This window comes from Rhinichthys klamathensis, unplaced genomic scaffold, assembly GCF_029890125.1.
Source record: "Rhinichthys klamathensis goyatoka isolate OS25496 unplaced genomic scaffold, OSU_Roscu_1.1 h1tg000254l_1, whole genome shotgun sequence".
Classification (NCBI taxonomy): Eukaryota; Metazoa; Chordata; class Actinopteri; order Cypriniformes; family Leuciscidae; genus Rhinichthys; species Rhinichthys klamathensis.
Genome location: NW_026606776.1, coordinates 1,105,942 through 1,115,515, shown reverse-complemented (window position 1 = coordinate 1,115,515; position 9,574 = coordinate 1,105,942).

Sequence of the window (9,574 nt, the reverse complement as noted above, 5' to 3'; positions counted from 1 at the left end):
TTATTTGTGCTAAATTTTTTTTTTTTTTTGATGATAATCCTGTCATTTTGCCAGAGGAGGTATATGAGGGACAGATAAATACAATCCACCTCTGCTAGTGAGCGAACGAGGTACAGAAAAACAACAGACAGTTTGAGACAAGTGTGTGGGAACAGCATGTCTAGGCTGTGATTCTCACACACTTTGGCATTTTGCCTCGGCAAATCTATAAATGCCATTAATGAGCCTATCGCTGTGACTTTTTGTGCAGGTGACAGGCAGCAATCTGTCCTGATGACTTATGCATTGTACCATTTGCTTCCAGCAACACCAGGTACGTACCCCTAATTAATTTTTCACATGCTCAGAAAGATGGATGCAGAAGATATCACCTTTCCAGCTACAGAAGACTGAAATAGCCAACTAATTTGCTCCCTCTACTTTCCACGACACCATGTGGGAAGATTGGGTGATTTTCTGTGAGTCAGAAGATGGTGAAACATAAGGGAAGAACATGACCAAAAAGTGGGAAACTTTTCTCAACATTGATAGACAAGGCATAGAATAGTTTTGCATTAATATTATGCCAAAAAATATATAAAAAAAATAAGCGAGTGGCATAAGGACCTCGCCATTGCTAATTTGGGAAATTATTTAATCAATAATCTCCAAAATAAGCCAGAAAATTTCCTCAAAGGTTACTCCATCCCTGCTGAGTTCATTAGAAAGTCATGAAGACATCTTTAAACCAACAACTTGTGCTCTCCTCTTTTGCGACAGCTTAATGACACCGGGTTGAGCCTCTTGCGGTGTCGCTCACTTGACTGGCTCTATGGCAATTTTATTAATTCCCAGGATATGAATTCTTCATATCAACAATTCAATTTTCACTAGTTAAAATGTTCATTCTATCAGGAATAGATTTCTTGTAACAATGGCAATTTTTTATATCAAGAATTAAATTTCAACTAAACTATCATTCTTAATATCTATTCTTTGATATAATTATTTACGTGGTTAGTGCAAATGTCTATTCTTGATATCAACAATTGAATTGCTACTAGGAAAAATGATTTTTAGTGACAATGTTAATTTCTTATATCATGAATCTGTGATTGTTATTAAAGCCATTTTAGATATCTGAAATCTTCTAATCATTTATATCAGAAACACATTTTCAGATGTCAGAAACAACAAATGTAACATTTATATACATTTACAGATATAAAGAATTAACATTTCAACTAGTGAAAATTGAGTTTTTGATATCAGGAATTTATATTTTTACTAGTAACCACGTAATTATTGATATAAAAAAATATGATTTTTACTAGTATGAATTGTATTTCTGATATGTGAAATTGGAATTTCAACTAGTAAGAATATTAACTTGTGACATCAGCGATTGAATTTAAATGGCAACCTATGGTGACATGTAACTAGTGAAAATACAATTACAGATATCAAGAATTCTAGTTTTTACTAGTTGAAATTAAATTCTTGATATCAAAAATTCATATTTCTGATGATGTCATTGTTGATAGCCAATCAAGAATTAAAAATTGTAGTAGAAATCGAATTCCTGATATCAAAAATAAGCATGGGAAAATTGTATTGTTCATTTCACAAATTCATATCCTGGGAATGAATAAAAGTCTAAATGGCTTGCCATACTGGCTCAGCTGATCCAGGAACAATATGACTGTGACGCCATCTTCTGTTTGCCTTAGGCTGTTCACAATGACTGCATTGCGCTGTCTGTCCAAATGAAAATCTCAATTCATCATGGTGCCGGCCTCGCTTACTACCTCAAAAATTACTGTAGCTAATACCTGCCAGTCCCACAGTGTGCGAACTCAGGAGAAAACTACTCAAGCGCTCTGTGGGGAACATGTTGAGCAGAAAACCAATAACAGACAGTCATTGTCAGATTTATATATTATTTGTCAGATTTAGCTTTGCATTTGTTTATGACTTGAATTTACTGACAATTGGTCTGACTCTGAGGACCATAAATGGTCCTTCGGATGAGACGTTAAACCGAGGCCCTGACTCTCTGTGGTCATTAAAAATCCCATGGCACTTCTCGTAAAGAGTAGGGGTGTAACCCCGGTGTCCTGGCCACATTCCACCCATTGGCCCCTGCCAATCATGGCCTCCTAATAATCCCCATCCACTGAATTGGCTCTATCACTCTCTCTCCTCTCCACCTATAGCTGGTGTGTGGTGAGCGCACTGGCGCCGTTGTACTGTGGCTGCCGTCGCATCATCCAAGTGGATGCTGCACACTGGTGCTGGTTGAGGAGAGAACCCCTGATATGATTGTAAAGCGCTTTGGGTGTACAGTAGTATATGAAAGCGCTATATAAATGCCTCATTCATTCATTCATAAATGGTAATTTTTTATAGCTGTCAACCTGGAACCATTTCAGCACCAGATCAAAACAACAGACCTGTTAGGATAAAACGTTCCTGTCCCTTTAAAAGTCTTGTCTCTTGAAAGACAAGCTGTCCCTGAATAAACTATTGCTTTTAAAAGTGTAAAGTTTACAAAAACAAAAAATACATATCAGACCGACAGCTGAAATGTTATCATGCACCACTTAAAAATTAAAGATGAAATTAAAAAAAATTTAAATCACCTAAAACATAATAGCACACTGTCCTCAAGAAATTTTGAACTCTTAACAACCTCAAAACACTGCTATTATTGTGCTTCATAAATTTTTGAGGAGTTTTAGAAGATTACAAAGGTCACAGAGAGGTTGAGCTGCCGGAAGGTTGAGAGTGAAACCTTATAAATCATTATCGGTGGAAAACACATATCTCCTGAGGGAGTTCTTCAAAGGAAAACCTTTTCACTGAGCACAGGCACACTATTCAGGAGGCAGAGCGTTCTGGACGGTATCTTTTGAGATAGAAAAAGCTTGTTATGTCAGCCTTGCCTCGGTAACTTCAGCAGACAAGCGTACATCAAAGACTGCAAACACTCAATAACTGAGAAAACACTGAGAGATACAAGCACTAAATGTTCAAATATCCCTGAAGACAAACAACCCAAAGTGTTTTCTGTATGTGAACCTTGAGCATTTCGACAATAATCAGGTGGGGTTTTAATGCAACCACAAGATAACATTGTGCAAGATTCTCCCATTTGAGTTCATAGGATGAGATTCTCAGTAGCGATTAATTCAAGATCGATTAGACCGGAACACACTACACAATTTTTAAAATCTGAACATGGCTCAGAGACCAGAGATCATGGGTCTCAATTTGGTAGGACCGAAGAGGGATTTGAAAGTTCCTCTTATTGATTCTGTATCCACCAGCTGGAGTGCCCCTGAGAGCCACCAGAGGGCACTCCACAACAGACTATTGTCATTCGCTCACAAACTACATCTCCCATAATTCTCTGCCTGGACTCATCAGCACTCATTGTTTTCACCTGTGTCTCATCTTCTTGTCAGCTCACCATATTTAAGTCTGGTTCTTTCTGTCATTCCCTGCAAAGTCTTGTATGTTGTTGTGCTGCATTTCTGAGCATTTCTCTGGTTCCATGTATTTTGGTTTTTGGACTCTCTGCCTGCCTTTGGATTACCCGTTTGCCTTGTTCCCAACCTTGTGTGTTTTAACCTGTTGCCTGTACTTTGGATTACGTGTAAGGATTGCCCCATTATTAAAAACTGCATTTGGATCTCAACCTTCTTGTCTCAGAGCAGTTCGTAACAGATTCACATGGGGAATTTCCAGCAGAACAGAAGAGATGGATGAACGGATAGTTGTCTTGGATGGATAGATTTGGCGAAAGAAGAGGAATAACTGTAGTTGAATCATTCGCCCAACCGATTGGCTTAAAAACATGGATTCGTTCAGCATTGAAGCACCACTACTGTTTCTCAGAGACTGTTGTGGCTTCGTTTGGAACTACTTTCATTGGTTAAATAAAACTCGACAAAGTAACTTGTAATAGGCTGTGTCTAAAATGGAAGTAATTCAATAGTAGTGTCTTGTTTAATAAACTCATACTGCCGATCATATCAGAGCAGCCAGAGAGTTCATGGCTCTAAGTTGGTACTGGAGGGAATTTGAACCCGAGTTCCTCTTATCTTGTTTCACATGAGGAAAATCCAGCTGATCAGATAAGGCAGATGAACAGATAATTGTCTTGAAGAAACGAGGGAATAACTGACTTCATTTATTATGCAAATCAAACTCCATCTAAAGACACCACTCAGAACCACTAATGCACTTATTATGTTTGCTGTGTTAATTACCCGTTTTAGACATCATGATGACGGCTTTAGAGTCTCAAGAATCCACATGCAGTTTTTTCACTTTTTGCTCTTCATGTCACAGTGATGCGTCATGATGCTTCCAGCAGAAAAAGATAAAAATAAGACTAATTCTTCAGAGAGTTGGAAACACAAGTCAAAACATTGTTTACTTTAAGTGAAGATGGATGTAATAAAACTGTTCATTTCCCCTCAGTTTACAGAGGCGAGACTGATGTCTTATAAAATGTTATTGGGCCGTGTCTCTACTTGAGGATAAGACTCATTCTTAGTTCATCAGGACTGAGTCAGCTGGGATGGACAAAGACATTTCTCATTTCTGACAGCAGTGGACGCTCCACAACGCTACACCTTCTCTTCTCCACCTCAGGTCACACACACTCATACACGGAGAAATGCTGTTCAAAAACAGCCTCAAAGTCACAGAAATCTCAAAGTCATCATTCGTGTCGCGTGTGTGAGGATGTGTGAGCGAGTGTCAGCACTGATATGATCTTGACTGATCTGGATAATATTTCTTTCATCAGTGCGGTGAGGAAGAGCAGGTTATTCAGTGTCCGTCTGCACATCTTGTTTTATTTCATATACGCTGATTTGTCATGGGACATTTCTAGACTGTTGCTTACATTCATCTTAATGAAATATCGACTGCTGTTGTCACATGGATATTAAAAACTCCATCCGCAACATAACTCACTCCACGAAGGATTAAAGTTTCCGTTTATACAGTGATGCCTTTAAGAACAGTTTAAGTAATATTTACTAATTGTGTGTGTGTGTGTGGCTGTCAGAACACAGGTGAACTGTCATGTGGTTACTGAAGCGTTTCTTTCCTCCAAATGAAGCTTCTTCACTGCTTTTTTTTTTCAAAGAAACCTTATACACCGAATGTCACGAACGGTGGAGAAGAGATTCCAAAAGGCTTAAAGCAGGTAATACAGTCTTTTAATGGAAATAAGGCAAAGCCGCCAAGGCCGTTTAACAAAGGATAGTTCACAAAATATTCTTGGTAGGCGGAATGATGCTTAAGCGGCAGATCCGGAAGGCTCGTGTGAGAATAGAACAGGATTGCCGGTGAGGCGTCGAGCCCTCTGCAACTCTCCACGGTACGATACTGGACACAGCACAAATCAGGTAACGTACAGCACAAAATAATTACCAGCACCGAACAGGACTAGACAAGACTGGACAAATCATCTGAAGATGAAACACAAGCATTAGCAACATACGTGACGGGTAACAATAATCCGACAGAGAAAAGGTGAGAGACAAAGCTAGAAATAGAGAGACTAATGACAAGGGATAGAGAGCAGGTGAGGGATGAGAGAACGAGGAACAGCTGAAAGAGATGAGTGAGTAATAACGGATGTGCGTGTGTAATGTGTGTGTGTGTGTGTGTGTGTGTGTGACCAGCAGATGGAGACAGAGTAAGAAAAGAAGTGAGAAAGAACCAGGATCATGACAGTACCCCCCCCTCAAAGTGCGCCCCCTGGCGCACCTAAGGAGGAGGACTGGCGAGAGCGGTAAAAGTCGTCAATGAGCGAGCGGTCCAGGACGTCCCGGGCGGGGATCCAGCTTCTCTCCTCAGGACCATACCCCTCCCAGTCAACAAGAAACTGCCGGCCACGACCACGGGGACGAACATCGAGGAGTCTGCGGACTCGATAGACAGGGGAGCCCTCGACGCGGACAGGAGTAGATACAGGACGAGAGGGAGGACGGACTACAGGTTTAAGACAGGAGACATGAAACACGGGATGGACACGACGAAGATTGGATGGCAACTTGAGTTCAACAGAGACAGGACTAAGAACCCTAACGACGCGGTAAGGTCCGATAAATTTGGGAGCCAGTTTTCGTGAAGAGAACTGGAGCGGGAGATTAAGGGTGGAAAGCCACACCTTCTGACCGCGGACATAGCGTGGACTCTTGACACGGCGTTTGTTAGCGGCTCGGCGAGTGATAGAGCGGGACTTACAAAGGGCAGACCTAACCGCTCTCCAGGTTCGTTTGCAACGTTGGATAAAAGTATTGACTGACGGAACGTTAGACTCGGGACTAGAGGAGGGAAAAAGGGGAGGCTGATAACCCAGGCAGCATTGAAACGGCGACAGCCCGGTGGCAGATGAAGGGGCGGAATTATGAGCGTATTCTGCCCACGGGAGTTGCTCGGACCACGAAGCGGGGTTTCGGAAGACAAGACTGCGTAAAATGCGTCCAATGGTCTGATTAGCGCGTTCAGCTTGTCCATTGGTCTGAGGGTGGAAACCGGAGGAGAGGCTGACAGAGGCGCCGATGAGGCGACAAAACTCCTTCCAAAACAGGGAGGAGAATTGTGGACCTCTGTCCGACACGACGTTCTCGGGGAGACCATGGATCTTAAAAATGTGATCAACGACAATCTGAGCGGTCTCTCTGGCGGAGGGCAATTTAGGAAGCGGGACAAAACGGGCCGTCTTAGAGAAGCGATCGATAACGGTGAGGATAACAGTATTTCCTCCGGACGGAGGAAGCCCTGTAATAAAGTCGAGTGCGATCTGTGCCCAAGGGCGCGACGGAATAGGTAAGGGTCTAAGGAGACCCGCAGGCGGTCTGTTGCTGACCTTGGTTTGAGCGCAGACCGAGCAGGACGCAATAAAACGACGAATATCTCGCTCCCGAGTGGGCCACCAGAACCTCTGTGAAACGGAGGCAATAGTACCCCTAACTCCCGGATGTGCAAACAGCTTCGAGGAGTGACCCCACTGGAGAACGGCGCGACGAGCGGACGGGGGAACAAATAGTAACCCCCTAGGACAGAGGCGAGGCGTGATAGAATGGGTGAGCGCGCGTTTAACAATACGTTCAACTCCCCAGACCGCCGCACCCACCACCAATCCTTGAGGAAGAATCCCCTCATCAGTGGGTTTGGACTCGGGGGAGGCGAACTGGCGAGAGAGAGCGTCAGGTTTTTGATTCTTGGAGCCGGGGCGGTAGGAGATTGTGAAATCAAAACGCGCAAAGAAAAGTGACCAGCGAGCCTGACGAGCATTAAGTCTCTTAGCCGTACGGATATACTCAAGGTTACGATGGTCAGTCCAGACAACGAACGGAACCGAAGACCCCTCCAGCCAGTGACGCCACTCTCCCAACGCAAGACGAATGGCCAAAAGCTCGCGGTTACCCACGTCGTAATTGCGCTCGGATGGAGACAGGCGGTGTGAAAAGAAAGCGCAGGGGTGGATTCTCTCGTCAGCGGGTGATCGCTGGGAGAGAATAGCCCCCACTCCCACCTCCGAGGCGTCAACCTCCACAATGAACTGTCTCGAAACGTCGGGAGAGATGAGAATGGGCGCGGACGAGAACAAGGACTTAAGGCGATCAAAGGCCGCCTGCGCAGCGTCACTCCAAAAAAAACGGGTCTTGGTAGAGGTAAGTGCGGTAAGAGGAGCTACCACCTGACTGAAGTTCAGTATAAACCGTCGATAAAAATTGGCGAAACCTAAAAACCGCTGGAGCGAGATCCGGGAGTCAGGTATTGGCCAATCAGTCACCGCGCGGACCTTGGTAGGATCCATACTAATACCCTGAGCTGAAATGACCGAGCCGAGAAAGGTTACGGATTGGGCGTGGAACGTGCATTTCTCGGCTTTGACGAACAATTTATTCTCCAAAAGTCGTTGAAGGACCTGACGAACGTGTTGCACATGAACCTCGAGAGACGGGGAAAAAATTAAAATATCGTCGAGATAAACGAAAACAAAAATATTAAGCATGTCTCTGAGAACGTCATTGACGAGGGCTTGAAAGACGGCGGGAGCGTTGACCAGACCGAAAGGTAAAACCCGGTATTCAAAGTGACCGAGGGGAGTATTAAAGGCGGTCTTCCACTCGTCTCCTTCCTTAATGCGAACAAGGTGATAGGCATTACGAAGGTCCAGATTTGTGAAGAACTGCGCTCCCTGCAGGATTTCAAAGGCGGATGACATAAGTGGCAAGGGATAGCGGTTCTTAACAGTTATGTCATTTAAGCCTCTGTAATCGATGCAGGGACGTAAAGAGCCATCTTTCTTCTTCACAAAAAAGAACCCCGCACCGGCAGGAGAGGATGAGGAGACAATAGTACCTGCGTTCAATGACTCAGAGAGATATTTCTCTAACGCCTCACGCTCAGGAATAGAGAGGGAATAAAGCCTTCCCCGGGGGGGGGGGGTGGAGCCCGGAAGAAGTTCTATGCTACAATCATAGGGGCGGTGCGGAGGGAGAGAAGCGGCCCGGGAACGACTGAAGACCGCTCGCAGATCGAAGTACTCCTCGGGAACTCCTGACAAATCCCCTGGTTCCTCCTGGAAAACAGAAACAGAGGACACGGGAGGAACAGCAGACATCAAACACTTAACATGACAAGAGAGATTCCACGAGAGAATGGAGTTAAGGGACCAGTTAATCTGGGGGTTATGTTCAACAAGCCAAGGATGGCCCAAAACAACAGGGGTATTGGGGGAGTGAAAAACTAAAAAAGAAATCGTCTCACGGTGGTTACCGGAAACGGTGAGACTCAAAGGGGCAGTGGCACGGTGAACCCTGGCAAGAACCCGTCTATCCAAGGCAAAGACAGTGGTGGGATCCTGAAGATCAACGAGAGGAATACCGTGCTCGAGGGCCCAGGTCTCATCCACAAAGTTCCCCTCGGAACCAGAGTCTATCAAGGCTTGACAGGAGGCGGAAGAGTTGAACCAGTGGAGGTGAACCGGAAAAGTAGTCCGAGAAGGCAGCGGAGGGTGCAGAGAGGAAGCGCTCACCAGTAACCCTCTCTCTAATGATGAGCGTTGGCTTTTAACTGACAGGTAGTAACAAAGTGGCTGTCAGAACCACAGTAGAGACATAGCCGATTGACGATGCGGCGCTGGCGTTCAGCAGCAGAGATTCGGATCCCGCCCAGCTGCATCGGCTCCTGGTCTGCCGCGGAGGATGCGTTGACCATAGAGAAAGGAGGAGGAGAAGCCACAGTGTTGCGAGTGCGTCGGCGTAACTCGAAACGTTTCTCCACGCGGAGAGCCAGGTCGATAAGAGGGTCGAGAAGAGAAGGAGCCTCACGAGCAAGAACCTCATCCCTGATCTCGGCATTAAGTCCCTCGATGAATCGCGCCACTAGCGCGGGTTCATTCCACCCACAGGAGGTGGAGAGAGTGCGAAACTCAACAGAGAAATCCGCGACCGAGCGTCTTCCCTGGCGGATGGTGGATAACAGACGAGATGCTTCAGGACCGTGTACAGATCGGTCGAAAACCTTTAACATCTCCTCTTTAAATAGGGAATAGTGG